This window comes from Citrus sinensis, chromosome 2 (assembly GCF_022201045.2).
Source record: "Citrus sinensis cultivar Valencia sweet orange chromosome 2, DVS_A1.0, whole genome shotgun sequence".
Lineage (NCBI taxonomy): Eukaryota > Viridiplantae > Streptophyta > Magnoliopsida > Sapindales > Rutaceae > Citrus > Citrus sinensis.
In genome coordinates this window covers 19,088,576-19,104,083 of record NC_068557.1, presented here as the reverse complement: position 1 = coordinate 19,104,083, position 15,508 = coordinate 19,088,576, and the positions used below count along the sequence as shown (strand labels likewise).

The 15,508-nt window shown below is 32.1% G+C and overlaps 1 non-coding gene across 1 annotated transcript; it reads left to right on the top strand.

The window, feature by feature from the left end:
• The first annotated feature begins 14,729 nt into the window (after positions 1-14,729).
• MIR171E (microRNA MIR171e) lies at positions 14,730-14,873 on the top strand. The gene has a single exon (NR_161518.1). It is a non-coding gene; the product is annotated as a microRNA MIR171e (primary transcript).
• The last annotated feature ends 635 nt before the right edge of the window (positions 14,874-15,508 follow it).

The following is a 15,508-nucleotide window of genomic DNA, read 5'->3' as shown; positions in this document are numbered from 1 at the left end:
GCTGCCAAGAACTAGAGCGGCTTAGGACCATACATTCGCCTTCCCATGCTGTCAAACCGAGCCAGCACTTGTCTGTGATCAGACTCTAATTTTGGAATATGCAAAACCGATCCCTTAGTGAATGTTCTGAACCAAACATCATTACGAATAACCCTATCAATTCTTTTACACAAACTTCCTTGAGCCCAAGTGAACCATGGCCCTTTAAAGTGAAGGTCATGTAGTAGATTTGAGTGAAACCAATTGCGAAATAAATTACAAACTCCACTTCTGTTAGGAGAGCCCCCCTTCTTTTCCGAAGCATAGAGAATATCATTAAAGTCACCACCCACAAGCCAGAGGAGCTGCACCGTTTTAGCAATTTTATCGAGATGGACCCATAAATGCTTCCTCGTAAAGGGATTGAGACTAGCATAAATAGTCGTAAGCCAAGAAACAAAATTATTATTCACAACAATTTTCATGTGCATAAATCTTTTGTGATTCAGGATGACATCAATGTCAAGATTATCCTGCCAAAGGATCCAAATTCCCCTAGAAAAACCAGCAGCCTCAATATGGTGAGACTTAGCTAAAGCTACTGTTCTTTGTAAACTCATCCACTTTATGCCCACTAATTTTAGGCTCTAGGACAACAACCATACCAGGCTTGTAGTTATTGAGAATAGTAGCAAACACTCTTCAAAACTTCTTTGAGGCCGTGCCTTGAACATTCCAAAGTAAAATATCTTTAGGCATAAAGAGAGAGAGGTGAGAGAACGAGATAACCTTATAATAATGGCTCTAGAGCCTCATGTTCCAGGTCCATATACGACTCAAAAGTATTATTACTTCCAAGTATAAGAATGTTTAGTTATAATATAACTTGATGAGTCCGGAGTCGAACCACATGAAATTTAAAATTTAGTAGTCAATTTATTAAGTAAAGAAAATTAAATACGAAAAAAGAAATTAATAAGAATCAATATAAAAATATGCTAAGATTATAGAATCTACTCTCAATATTCAAACTATGGTTTGAATACTCTCTCATTTTTATATTTTGTCTCACTTTTACCAGTTAATTATTATATCATTTAATTCTTAACAAATATGTGTGTAGATAAATATGGAATTAAGTATCTTATGTGCCACAACTGTATTAATATGTTAACATTATGTCAAAATATCATATAGATCCAAGGAGATCTACAAATTAAGATGACATAAAAATAACTAGAAAAGAATAAAATAAACCTAAAACTCACTTGAGAAAGTAATTAATTTAATAATTTGAAACATTGAACTTCACATTTTACCTCATCTTAGTAAAATTATCCATTCATATTGAAAGAAAACAAAACACTCTTTTTATTTGACAAATTTTTGAAATATATTACAAGAAAATTGATACACAAGAAAACAAGAAAAGAAAAGAAAGAAAGAAAAAATTCCTCTGCTTCTTGTTCGTTCTCTCTTCGGCTCCTTCCCCTTCTCTCTTCATCTTCTTGTTATAGGTAATGAATGCCTTTAGCTTCCTTTATTTTATTATTTAAACTATTTTTTATATTATCTTTGCTTAGAGGAGTGTGATAGTCATGGTGGCAACTGCCACCCATGACTATCACACTTTGTCATTTATTTTATTATTTTATTATTTTATTTTTTAAAAAATATTTATTTTTTTATTAATTACATTACCTCAATAATGCATTCCACATGTCTCCAACAATTCTTCTTTGTTACCTCTTTAAGTTCCAACTCCTTTTTATTCTTGAAATATATCTATAATATAAAATTAAAATAAAATTAACAACTTATAAATTAATTTAACATAAAAATATATTTGGAGAGTGTTAAGATAATTAAGGAATAATGAATGTATTAATCGACATAATAAGTGAAAAATTGATAATCTTATCCTTATTAAATATATATTTTTTAGTGTCAATCACATGTCGTTTTCATCTTTTAGAGATAAATCATCCTCTGTTGAATTAGAGTCTTCATCTCTACTGTCATGCATAAAGTCACTATCATTACTATCATGCATCATCTAGATTCTCGTTCAAAGCCAAGGTGTCAGCATCAGGAGGCTCCCCTGATGGCTATTGTTGGGTTGCCATTGCGATTCCAGTAGAGAGATGTTTTGTTGAGGAGGTCTCCATGGATGTTGGGTCGATGTTTGTGTCAGCATTAAAGGAAACTGCTGTGTGGTAAAGACGATTTAAGCAAGTTTGGACATAAATCGGGGTAGGGGATGTTGGCTGGTTTGCATGGTTTTTGCTCAAGTTACGTAAAGCATATAAGGGAGGCACGGGAGTTGGTTCTGCTTAGCTTTTTGAATTAACTATCTCTTGAGTACCTGCGTTATTGGATGAGAGATCATAGATTGCATGTAAGTATGATTCTTTTTTGTTGAAGGCCCATTTTTAGGTGTTTTTGTGTGGCTAGTGGAGTTATTTATGGGCCCATGGCTGTCTAAACTAGGAACTACTACCAAATCTTCTCTATTTGTCTCTTTGTCAAAGTCACCTTTCGTATCATTAGCAAGCACTCCAAAACGGGAACTACTATTAAAATTTCTCCAATGATCACGGCCCAAATCATGTACAATATCATTTCCCTTATTTACTCTCGGCTTACCTTTTCTAGAAACCACCATTCGAGGTCCAAACTTTGGGATATTTTAAAGACCATCTTCGGCACCCTTTTCTGGCATCACCTCGACACTCTTTAATGCATAACTTAGCCTCTTCTTTCCCACTGTATCATTCGTAACAACCCGATCAGGACATGATTCGCAGCTATGGCCATATTTACCACAACCAAAGCAAATATTTAGGAGATTCTCATTTTCAACTTTCCGAACCTTTCCATTAAGAAGGAATTGTGAGACCAGAGGCTTAGAAAAGGTGACTTCAACAACAATTCTTGCGAATTTGCCACGTAAAGCATATTTCGTATTGTAATCAATTCAAATGACCTTACCAATGACTTGCCAAGCATACGAAGGCCGCGTTTGTGATAATAGTAAGGCGCCATACCAGGTAGCTGAATCCATGCTATAATAGATTCAATCTTTTCCTTTGAACTATCATACCAAGTAGCCGAATCCATGCTATAATTGATTCAATCTTTTCATTTGAACTATCAAACTGCGGAGACCATGGTTGAACGATTAAGTAGTGTCCCATTATAATCCATGGTCCCTAGGCTAGAACAAATTGGACATCCCCTTCTGTCTTGAAACTGACTAAGAAATATTCATTTTCTAAATCAATGAAAGAGAACTCTAAGGTTAAACTCCATAAGGCTCCCAATCGGTTGTAAAGAGCGCGATAGCCAATAGATGGCCCAAGCAACTTAATCACCACCGTATACTGCCATGGCTTAATCAGTTGCACATGAATTTTCTAGGAGAAGGAAATAGATGGCATACTAACCTCGTGCTCAACCACAATATTCTCCGGTTCAAAATCCAAGTCGCCATCACCACTACTTAGTTCATCTACAAATGTCCGCTGAGATTCCATCAGTTTGTCTCTAAAAGAGAGGGAGTCTCGATTATCACCATCAGCACTTCGGAACAAAACCTGGGTTTTTTGGTTGAACGGTCATCATTCAGAGGCGAGGGATTGGCTTTCCCAAAGTCCATCTCCTTTTTAGAATCTTGCCAAATCTTTACTGCTTTACAAGAGCTTGAAATTTTTACTTTTTTTCAAAGCTTGGATAATTAATATTATACCAAAACTTGGATATTTTAATATTTTAACAAATTACTGAGTTTGGTTTTTTCTCCTGTATTGCCGGTGTTGCTGTTTTTGCACGCTTTGTGGCTCTAGTTTTCTTGTTTTAATTTGAGGGATTTGGTTTTTGCCCCTTGCCTTTCTTGATGAATTTTTTTTATCTATTTATTTAGTCTCCCTCGTTCAGTCGAGATTCGTATGGAGAAAGAAAAACAATCCACAATAAGTTGGCTAATTAAAGCAGAAAATTCATTGAAAACATGAAAGAGTTCAAAGCACATAAGCACACAGTTAATTCACATGAAACTCCTTTTTTTCCTATTGGCTATTGATGTAACTATATATGCTGCTTCTAGAACGTGTTCTGGAGTTGCTTCACAATCTTCTTCTCTGCTTGGAATGCCTTAGCGAGCATATCAGTAACAATGGCAGGATTTGATCCAAAAGCAGTATTAGCAATGGTGACGACTCCAAGATTTTGGCTGCTAAATGCAACAATGGCCACAACATTACCATATCCCACATTGCACTTGAAGTGAACAAGTCCCACTAGAAACACAAACACATCACCCTTCTTAAGGACCATAATGATGAGACGATTCTCATACGATAGGATATTTTGCCAAAAGTAATTTTTTAAAAAAAATTATTAAGGTCCAGCTTGGAAATATTGTAACTTTTAAAATAATTATTGTTAATTATATTATAGAAATAATCAGTTGTAATGAGAATCAATTAAAACATTTAGTAAAATTTATTTTTAAGAGTGCTGTGAGTTATAAAAGTAGGCATATATGTTTAGTGAATTTTACTATTAAACTCCTATAAGAATATAAATAATTGAATTAGATATAATGTGGAATAAAATTTGTTTACACTTATAAACTTGTATCTAAAAATATTTTATATTGTGTATATATAATAATTGATAATTAAAATAAATATTTTATATTGTTAATTTTATTTTTTATTTTTGTTATCTCAATAAAATTGGTAATAATAATAATCTCTTTCGAGTTAATGATTTTATTTCCAAATTAATGAGGATTTTAGTTTTATATAATGTACAAGGATGTATATGGAATTGTATTAAGTGTGAAGCTCATTCTTATAATCAAATTTTGAAAAACTACCCCTTCCTAACTTTTCAAAATCTGCTGTAAGATATGATGATTTTATCAAAAGTAATTTATAAAAAAGTTTACCAAACACTAAAATTAGTTTTTACTTTTTCAAAATTACTTTTGAGCCTCCCAAAAGTAATCTCAAACGGGCCCTAAATATTAAGACTAACTTTTATCTTTTCAAAATCACTCTTAAGCATCATAAAGTAATCCCAAATGGTCTACAATCTCCTCAATTTCGTTGTTTATCCACTATGGTCCTAATTGAATCAAAATCATCATTCTACTAACAGTTAGATGGTATATGCGGATGCGAGTTACTATAAGTTTTTATCGTATGATGCAAATCCAACTCTCTCTCTCTCTTTGCGTGCGCACGCGAGTGCGCACACACACACACACACACACACACACACACACACACATTTCCAGCCTTTGTTGCCCTTGGTAGAGTGAGTCAACTTAGTGAACTGGCAGGATGCAGAGATCGATTGATCAATATGAATCTCGAGAGTGGATGGTTGACCGCCAGCCCCTGTCTTGGAGGCTCTCTGGCATGAGTGAAGCTTGCTATCATCACATTTTCTCTTAGTGTATGTGAAAAAGAGTGACGAACCTATTTTTGTTTAGTCATAGGTTGGTCCAAAGAACAATAGTCAACTTGGCCTTGACCTATAAATGGACCTTTATGCCACTCATCATAGCAAACAATAGGTCAAAGACGAAGAGGTTAAATAGTGGTTGACAAAGGGGTGAATCAATTGATAATGGGTAGTTTGTATTGATCAGTAAATGCCACATTCAGTCAAGTAAATTTGTGAATTGTTGTGCAAATTTTATTGAATTCACAAGTGCACGAATCTATTGTAGAATAGATTAATGGTAAAGAGTGTTGATCCCACAAGGAGGTGGATTTTAATTATATGTAGAATTAATTTTGTATGAGGGTGGTTGGATTTGTGGTGAAAGTGACTTAGATTATTCTAAAATTGGAATTGGAATTGCGAGAATAAATTGAAGAGAAATCTATTGAAATGACGTACTTGGGTATCTGGATCCGTATCAACATGCACCATGGGCTAAATATTCCTTATTAATGCCAATTAAATCATGAAGGGGGTTTCCACACCTTATGAACTACGTTCTAATCAATATAGTCCTAAGGGCTTATCGTACCAAATAATAATAATCTTGTACTAGGGAGCCGGTGAAATTAAGGCGGTATCTAAACAAGATTATTATTATTTGTTGACGAGAAGTAAAAACATCCGCAAAAACTAGAGGGGAAGAGAAAATAAATTTACCAAATAAAGCCCATGACACATGTTGAGACTTCACCTTCAACCCAAGCTTGAAAGAAAATTAGCTACTCATAATTAAACTAGGGGCAAAATGGAAATTTATTAAAATACGTAGAAAATAAAATATAGAGAAGAAATCACAAAAAATGGAGCTCAAAAATAGATTCAGGGATGCCAAATTAAGGGGGGGAGGCCTCCTTTTTATAGATACATTGAGTAAATCATGGTCATCAGATTAAAAACAGTTTGGACGCTCAGGATTGCGTCACGTCATCAGTCAACAGTACGCGGTTTGGTCACGCTGTTTGAATAGTGACATGGTTTGACCCGGCTTGAACAGTAACGTGGTTTGGTTGAAAATAATTTTGTGTATATGCATGTACCGTACGAGTAATTTTTGATCCACTAACATGCTGCCACGTCACAAATCAATAGTGTATAAGAATTTTAGTCCAATAGTATCGTGACACCTCATCAGTCAATGTCACATCATCGGTCAATGCCATGTCATCGATCCGTCTATGTGAACAGTGTCGTGAACAATAACGTAAACAGTACCGTACATGTGAACAATGCAATTTTTCCTCTTATACTCCTCCTAAGGTTTTCGACTATCTTGAGTTCAAAAGTGATGTCCATTTTGCTGTCTGATCTCTCGTTCATTGTGAAATGACCATAATGCCCCTAAAATATATAAAATACTTAATTAAAATAAAACATACGTAATTAAATCACAAGAAGCTTAAATACATAAAAGTAAGGGTGTTAGTAAGACTTGAAATGTAAAATGATTATTTTTTCCTTTATAAATATATATTTTCTAACACTCAACACACCCCCCAACCAGCTTATTGCTAGTTCCTAACAAATAAAGCGAAAATAAAATTCAAATACAAAATGATTTTTTTTAAACACTCGTGTTCATTCAATTAGACTAATGATAACAATCAAATAAAAGTATAAACATTATCTCCAGTCTAAAAAAAATCACACCCACATCAACCATCTACATGAATCAGCCCAGTAGACTTTGTCATAACTACTTTTAAGAATGACATGTCAAACCCCAAAATCTCACTAGAGGTAGTGATACTCTCACAAAAAAAATTAAACCCAATAAAAATAGTCACTCCAATGAATGGTAATTGAGAGAAAATAATAAAGAAGTGATATCACATGCTCTCACCAAGATGAAAGAAATATGCCCTCAGCTTAGAAATAATACGATCTTAAGTCAAATAAAAATGCTAGTCAACCCAATTTATTTATTATTTATTTTGCACAACTACATCTTTTTAGCCCATATAACTAGCTTCTACTTCAGACTATAGTTCTCTAAAATCAAGAAGGAATTTTATTAGGATGTAACGTAGGCTAGGAACATGGCTAACAAAGGAGGGGAAATAAGGAAAACAAAGTGTATGTTTGAGAAAAATGTAGAGATTGTTTTTTGAAATTGCAAGGTGGATTTCACCTATTATTGTTATTTTTATTTTTGAAACAACAATTTTTTCTTTTTTTTTTTTGCTTTTGTTTGGCATAACTTCACTGAACAAAATAATTATTTACATTTTTCTTAAACATAAATAGGTGATGGAACTTGTAAGATATCGGGTAATACTCCAAATCAAAGTGGGTCAAGATGATAAGTTTGACAAAGAAAAGATTTTTTTATTTTTTTAAAAGGCTCAAAAGGGTTAATTATGGATATTTCATAAAAGGGATGACTAGAAAAGCTCAAACGGATCAAAGATGGCATTTCCATCGTCTTTTAGGGCTCTAAATAATCTTCCATATCTACTAGTTAGATGAGCCTTCAAATGTAGCAACACACATATTTGTTTTTGAATTTTACAATTTTTTTTAAGGGTTAACTCAACAAAAATCTAGAGATCGTGTATAAAATAATAAATTGCTAAGCTGTATAAAGAATGAACAAAATGGTTATTCTCCAAGAAAAATGATAGGCTCAATATGGTGATCTTCTTCTCTTTTTATGGTTCTAACTTCTAATTTGATGTGCTTGGCTAGCTTATTCCCTTCAAACTTAACCATGGCTTATTCTTATTGTTGTACTTGAAATTCTCTTAGATGGTGAAGATTCACCTAAGAAAAAAAAAACTAAAGCTTCACGAAAAGGCTATGAAATAATTTCAAGGTTAGAGTTCAATTTCTGGGTTGAACTCATATCATATTTGTAATAAGTTGATCAACGTCAAGTCATCAACCTAGTTTGATCTTAATTATTGGTCAAATTATATGTCAGGTTTTTGTTTAATCATACACACAGAACATAATTGTACCTAAAATAATTAATATGCCAATAATTTTTTAATTTCTTTTTTTAATAGTTATGTGCCAATTTGAAAAGTGTCAACCATAATAAAACTCAATTATATACTTTGGCACATATCTTTTAATTTCTTGCTAGCTAGGAGTCAAAGCGCAATACATTAGTTGATAAGGAATACTTGATTTTTAATTTGTATACTGCTAGAGTTGATATGAAGATGAAAATAAGATATACAGTACAATAAATGGCCAAACAACATATCGACAGTTCTAGAAGCTAAATGCACAACAAACACCATGATGTTAATTCATATAATTTATAATATATAATTGTATAATGAGCTACAAGAATGAGCAAAAAAAAGAAAAGAAGCTAAACAGGTAGAAAAATGAGAATATACTTCGAATACTGATAGGTGGCGCTAGAAGGTGAAGAGTTTTCAAATCAAGATTGCCGCACGTGACAGAACTGAGCGGTAATGGGTTGCAGTCAACGACGAATCCTACCAGTGACTAATGTGAGATCGGCAACGAAATTGTAGGCTCTCGTTTGTGGGTGAGAGAGATGAGATTGTTGGCTGCTTACATTAGGGAATTTAGTTTTTTTATTTATTTATATTTTTCTATGACATGAAGGGCATTTTCAAAAAATAAAAAAATTAATGGGGACATTGATTTCATGGGGGAGGGGGGGAATGGGGTTCTGATTCCCAGGCCCCCCCCCCCCCACCACCACTTCAGAATCAGGGTATTTGTTCCTTATTGCTGTGTGGGGCCCATGTATTCCATTCCCATCTTTAATTTAACAAGTAAACATATTATTGATTCTGATTCTCATTTCAGAAATGTAAACACACCATTAATGAGTTGGGATTGGCCTGTGGCATTTTTAAAGGTGGGAAAGTGTACTCTATACAAAGATCATATTACATATTACCCATAATTATGTTCTCCCATTTATCTAATAAAATCATTACAATACTCTCATTTTGAAATTGACCAATTATCGCAATAAACAACAATGAAAATGAGAAAATTTATAACAAGTGGTATTTTTAATGGGACCAATATATATATAAGTTTTTGTAACTAGAAAAAGTTCAATATTATCATAAAAATTATTATAAAAATCAAATGCAAAATAGGAAATATAATTGATGTTTGTAGTGTCACGATTTATTTGACCAATGATTTAAGACAATGAAGAGGGGGGGTGTGTATGTACGCATATAAGGAAGTTTGAAGTGTGTAAATCATGAAGCTAAGGATTTTCAAAATGCTTCTCTCTGCTGATACATAAAGGAAGTTTGGAGTGTGTATATCGTGAAGCTTAGGATTTTCAAAATGCTTCTCTCTACTTATACATTTTTAAAGGTCAGTTTGGGAATACTATAACTTTTAAAAATAGTTTATATTAGTTGTGCTATAGAAATAATCAGCTGTAAAAAGAATCAGTTAAGTATTTGGTAAATTTTGCTTTCAGAAGTATTGTGAGTTTTGAAAATAGGTATGAATATTTAGTAAATCTTACTGTTAAACTGCTGTAAAAAAACAAATGATAAAAATGTATATAATGTAGGATGAAATTTACTTACACATGTAAAAAAATTTACATACAAAATTTTAATTATGTATTATAATAATTTTAACTAAGAATAAAATTTATACTATATTTATTTCATTTCTTTTATTTTTTATCTTAAAACAATTGATAGTTAAAAACTCAACTATAATTTCATTAAAATAACATCAATCAAAGTATGACAAGGTACTCCAAAAACTAAACATAAAAAAATGTAATGAGCTACAAAAATTCAAAAAGAATACAAATAATAGATTGTCATGCAATATAATATTGTCATTAAACTTGCAGCAATATCATTTCTTAGAACTTCTATTTCTCATGCCTCAGTTTCATTGTTAATATGTTCTTCTTCTTCACCTTCCTGTCTATCGTTGACCTCTCTCTCTATCTCTTCATTGGTGTAATCATTGTGCTCATTTTCTTCATTATCAAAATATTTGTCACGTTGTGCATGTCTTCTTATATAGTTATGTAATGTCATGGTTGCAATAATTATCTTATTTATGTCCATCTACATCATTGTAAATATATTTTAACACAAACGTTGCTTTAAAAATTATAATGAACAAAAAAGAAAATAAAAGGAGGATTATATGGTAAAAAAAAGTGACAACCAATAATATAATTGAAAAGAATTGACAAATAGCATAAAAACTAAAAATTAGAAATACTCATAGTCCATATACATGAACCAGGTGGCATAACAAATAATAAACATTGCAATTGCATACACATTAAATCTTTTAGAAATAAAAACATTGCAATTGCATATGCATGAAATATTTTAGAAATAAACAAACCCAAACAAGATAAACAACAAATATTATAAAAAAATTGCATTAAATACACATGAAAAGGTGATGAATCACGTACTATCATTGAATATGCATGAAAATGTGATGACTCACATACTGTATCTTGCCTAGTTGCCGTAGAGAGCTTATGATGTAATGTAAAATATGAAGAAGAAATAGGGTAAACGAAAGGAATGCGTGAATTATAATAAAAAATTATTAAACTATTGATTTTGCTTCCAATTTGAATAAGGATAATTTTAGGTTTAGGTAATAATTGTAAAGATATTTATGGAATCGTATTAAAGGATAAAATTGATTCTCAAAATCATAATCTAAAATCGACTATTTCCTTACTTTTCAAAATCAACTCTAGAAGGGGTTGGTTTTGACAAAAGTGTGTTTATTTTTTATTTTTTACCAAACACTAAAACAAATTTTTAGATTTTCAAAATCACTTTCAAATCTTCCAAAAGCAATCCCAAACGGGCCCTAAATATAAAGTTTCTAAAGGCAAGTAAATTGAATTTTATACCTAAAATTTCCCTTTGCTCACGTTTTGTAGAGCTATGTATTTTAATAGAGTCAAAAAATAAAAAATAAAAAATAAATTTAAAAGTCAATTCGAATAAGAGATACCACATTTATTGTTACAATTTATATTGAAATAACAATATAAAAGGAATAAAATTGATAACATATAAATAATTTTTTAGTTAGCAGCTATTTTATATACACAATAAAAAGAATATTTTATATACATGTATAAAATGTGTAAGTGAATTTTTTCAACATTATGTCTGTTTCAGTCATTTGTATTCTTCTAGTACTTTAACCATAAAATTTACCAAACACATATGACCGATTTCAAAATTTATAGTTATAGAAATAAATTTTATTAAATTTGTAATTGATTTTTTTTACAGTTAATTATTTTTACGGCAAAAGTAGCAACAATAATTTAAAAGTCAGTACTACTAAACTGGCCATGTGTCACGAAAAATACAAACTTAATGATCAAAACATAAAACGTATATGTAGAAAACTAGAAAAGGCAATTTAAAATTAAGCTCGCCGCCCCCCCTCCCTCTCGGGCCTGGTCGGACAGGGCCCCCGATCTCAACGTAGCTTTGCTCCAGCATCTACAGAACAGAAGCATTGCTTTAATAAAATCTTGGGTATTGGTACGCACACTTTAATTGGTTTCGAATATGTAACCAACCAATAAAAAGTAAAAAAATACAACTGATAAAATTTAATAAAATTGTAAATAGCAAGAGTTTTCCAAAACTAACTATTATCTTAAAAATTGGTTTTATAGCATGATTTTAATAAGTGCCTGCTATTTATTTAAGGTGGTAAAATTTTTTGTCAAAACAATCTGAGGCTTGAATTTGCTTACATAAATGAAGAGGGAATTGAGATCATAATTACCTGTTTTTCTTTTTTACTATTTACCAAAAGTGATATCCATGTCTAGTTTTCAGTCAAGGAAAAAAGAAGTTTTGGCTCCAATTTGACTATTGAGCTCCATCGATGGATTTAGAGCTGGCAAAACGAGTCATTAGGTCATATTCATGTCGTGTTCTAATCCAACACAAAAACTAAACAGATTACCTAATAACCCACTTAATATCTATATATTTAACAAATTATATATGTGTGTGTGTGTGTGTGTGTGTATAAATAATTTATTGATATTGTAAAATATACATATCTATCCAAATATTATACATTTACACTATTGAAGTTCTAAAATTATATAAACTTTTATAGATAAAACACTATAAATATGTTCATCTTTCAAAAAAAAAAAGAAGAAAGAATCATAATCAATAATTGAGTTTTGACGATAAGAATTTCCAAATTAATTTGGAATAGAAAATATAATTATGTCATTAGTCAGGTAAATGAGTCAAAAACTTTAATCCTAACCCAATATGAAAAAAAATCATGTTAACCCCGCCCGACCCATTTAATAATCGTGTCAAAACTGACAATACATATCTAATTACTTATGTCATATTCGTATCGAATAAATGGATCATGTCACATTTTATCAGCTGTAGATGGATCATCATTTTCCCTCAACTAGGGTAATTGACCTAATTTATTCTTCTTCAAAAGACAGCATAAATTAATCATGTGGAGAAGCAATATTGGGCGGAAAATCTTTTTAGAAAGATTAGTCTTGCACCTACGCCTCGCCTAACTCTCTAGAAATTCTCCTTGTTTTGCTCATAGCCTCATACCATTAGGATTTGTTTGGCTATGTGGGAGCCAAGTCACACTAAAAGCTGATTCCATCGAGTGATCAACAATTACTATCACTTTTACATTTGTCAATGATTGTTTGACACAGTTTTTGGTGATTGCAAACTTTCCAAGTGGCTTCTTTTTCAGCTTTGGATACCACATACCGGACACCTAAATTACCAAACCCCGTCATGTTTTGCCACCAATTCACTGAATTAATTAAGAGCTAGGTAATTAAAAGATATGAAAAGGCTTTAAAGGGTAGAAACACAATGCGTGCTTACACTATTTTTGATGTCATGTCTACAAAAGCATGATCTTCAACGTATAACTAAAGTCAAAGTGAAATGACTACTAAAATTGTAGAGTTCTAATCTACGAAGGCATATTTGGATTGGCAACGATTATTAGTGGCAGAGTAAAATCTTGAATGCTCCTAATATATTTTTTTTTCATCTATTAGAATCTTCTATTTACACATATAATTGGGTTGAGAGGGGAAGCGTATCAAGACTTCCTCCAGTGTGGTATACCAAGGGTTAATCGTCATATATCATTTTCCAGTTGGGAAGTTGAAGCATTTAATGTGCGAATTTCAAGGTGATTGATAACATAGTTTATCAATAATTTAACGTTAAATTATTACTGACAATGTTTTCCAGTAGCTAGATTACAATGTTTATCTACAAATACAATGTTAAAATATACGTAATTAACAAAGTTATTCTACCTGAAAACTTTATTTTAAAATATACAAACATTGGCACTAAAGAACTATTAGACAAATGATAATAAGTAAAAACGTCACAGTCATGCAGGTCAATTAATAAGGCAGCAAACGTGGGACAACACCATTAATTGGCCCTTGCTTGGAGTTAGCTATAGCGGTGGTGCAACCAACTGGGCCATAGTCCAGTGATCAGGATCCTGCACTCACAACTGTGAGCGCAGCGATTTGAGCCATCGCGATGCATGTAGGGGTTTATTTATTTTTTTAATCATTAAGTGAAAACAGTCTTCTTCTTTTCGAAATGTGAGTGGAATAGACACCTCTCGAATATTAGAGAGGGTAAAATTTGGACAGTGTTATATAAGAATTAATGTAAATTAAGTCTAATAATTGTCTGATTGTAAATATTAATTGTAAATCTCATATAATATGAGTTATAATCTGAGCATTAGTCTCATGTAATTCAAAAAAAAAAAAAAAAAAGCTATAGCGGTGGTGCCGTTCACATAAGATAATGGATATACGTGACATATATAGCTCGTCAAATTGGAATACGTACATAAACACAAAAATCATAACTGGTTTTTTTTGATATATCTACTTTGCTTCCCTTGATGAAGCAAAAGGCGTGGAGAGCAAAAGCCATCATATATATTTATGGCAGGCAGATACGCCTAAAAGATATGCAGCAACTCAGCACCCGCCACCAAATTGAAACGCCTCAAAAAGAAACTGTCCATGTCCATCTCTCAGCAGCTCTTGGTAGCTAGCTAGCTAGAGAGGGATTAATATTGATCTCTAGCTCTCTCTTTTTCTCTGTCCCTCACTTTTCTTTGTTGGATGAATCCTGCTTAAAGAATAGGAGATTGAGAGTATTCTTATGAGAAGATGAAGATCAGTACACAGTGGATCGACGGTTGAAGGGGAGAGTTGTAAAATGAAATCATCAAGGTATTGGCGCGCCTCAATTTAAAGACGTGGTTAAGTGGGCATGATTAGCCATGTATTTTCATTGAGCCGCGTCAATATCTCCTTAATTATTTTGTAACTCTCTCCTCTATATCCTCGCCTTCGGTATGCAGCTGCTCCTCGGTACGCAATTCTCTAGCTCTTTTTCTTTAATTTGTCACATATCGTTCTCACATAGCTCGGTGCGCATCTAATCAACACTAGTTAAATAATTAATCTGCTTAAGGTACACACATATATAGATGCTTGATGTGCTGTAATTAATTGATTTTCATTATTGAGGGCCTGCTAGCTGTTGGATTAGTTGAAAGTTTTAACTTGTTTGGTTATGGGTTCTACATATGGTTCTATCAGAAAAGGGGAACCAAAAGGAAAGGAAGTAATATTAATAATATATGGTCTGTATATATAATTACCTCCATTAATATTAGGGTTTTTCAGAATCTCATCAATTTCCTCTTCAGAGAGAAAGACAAATACATAATTTAAAAAGGTTTTATACCATGATGTTGATTCTATAGTCAGTAAGCATAATTTTCTTTGTTTCTCAAAATACAGGTTGATAATTCTGGGTCTGTGAAAATCGATTTAATGGACCACAAATTCTTCATTCTCAGTTTAACCTATTTCCATTGACCAACAAATAGAATACATTTGGAACATTGTTAAGTTTTTTCTGTTACTTGACATTGAAAGTAAGATATATTACACTATTACAGATACATATGA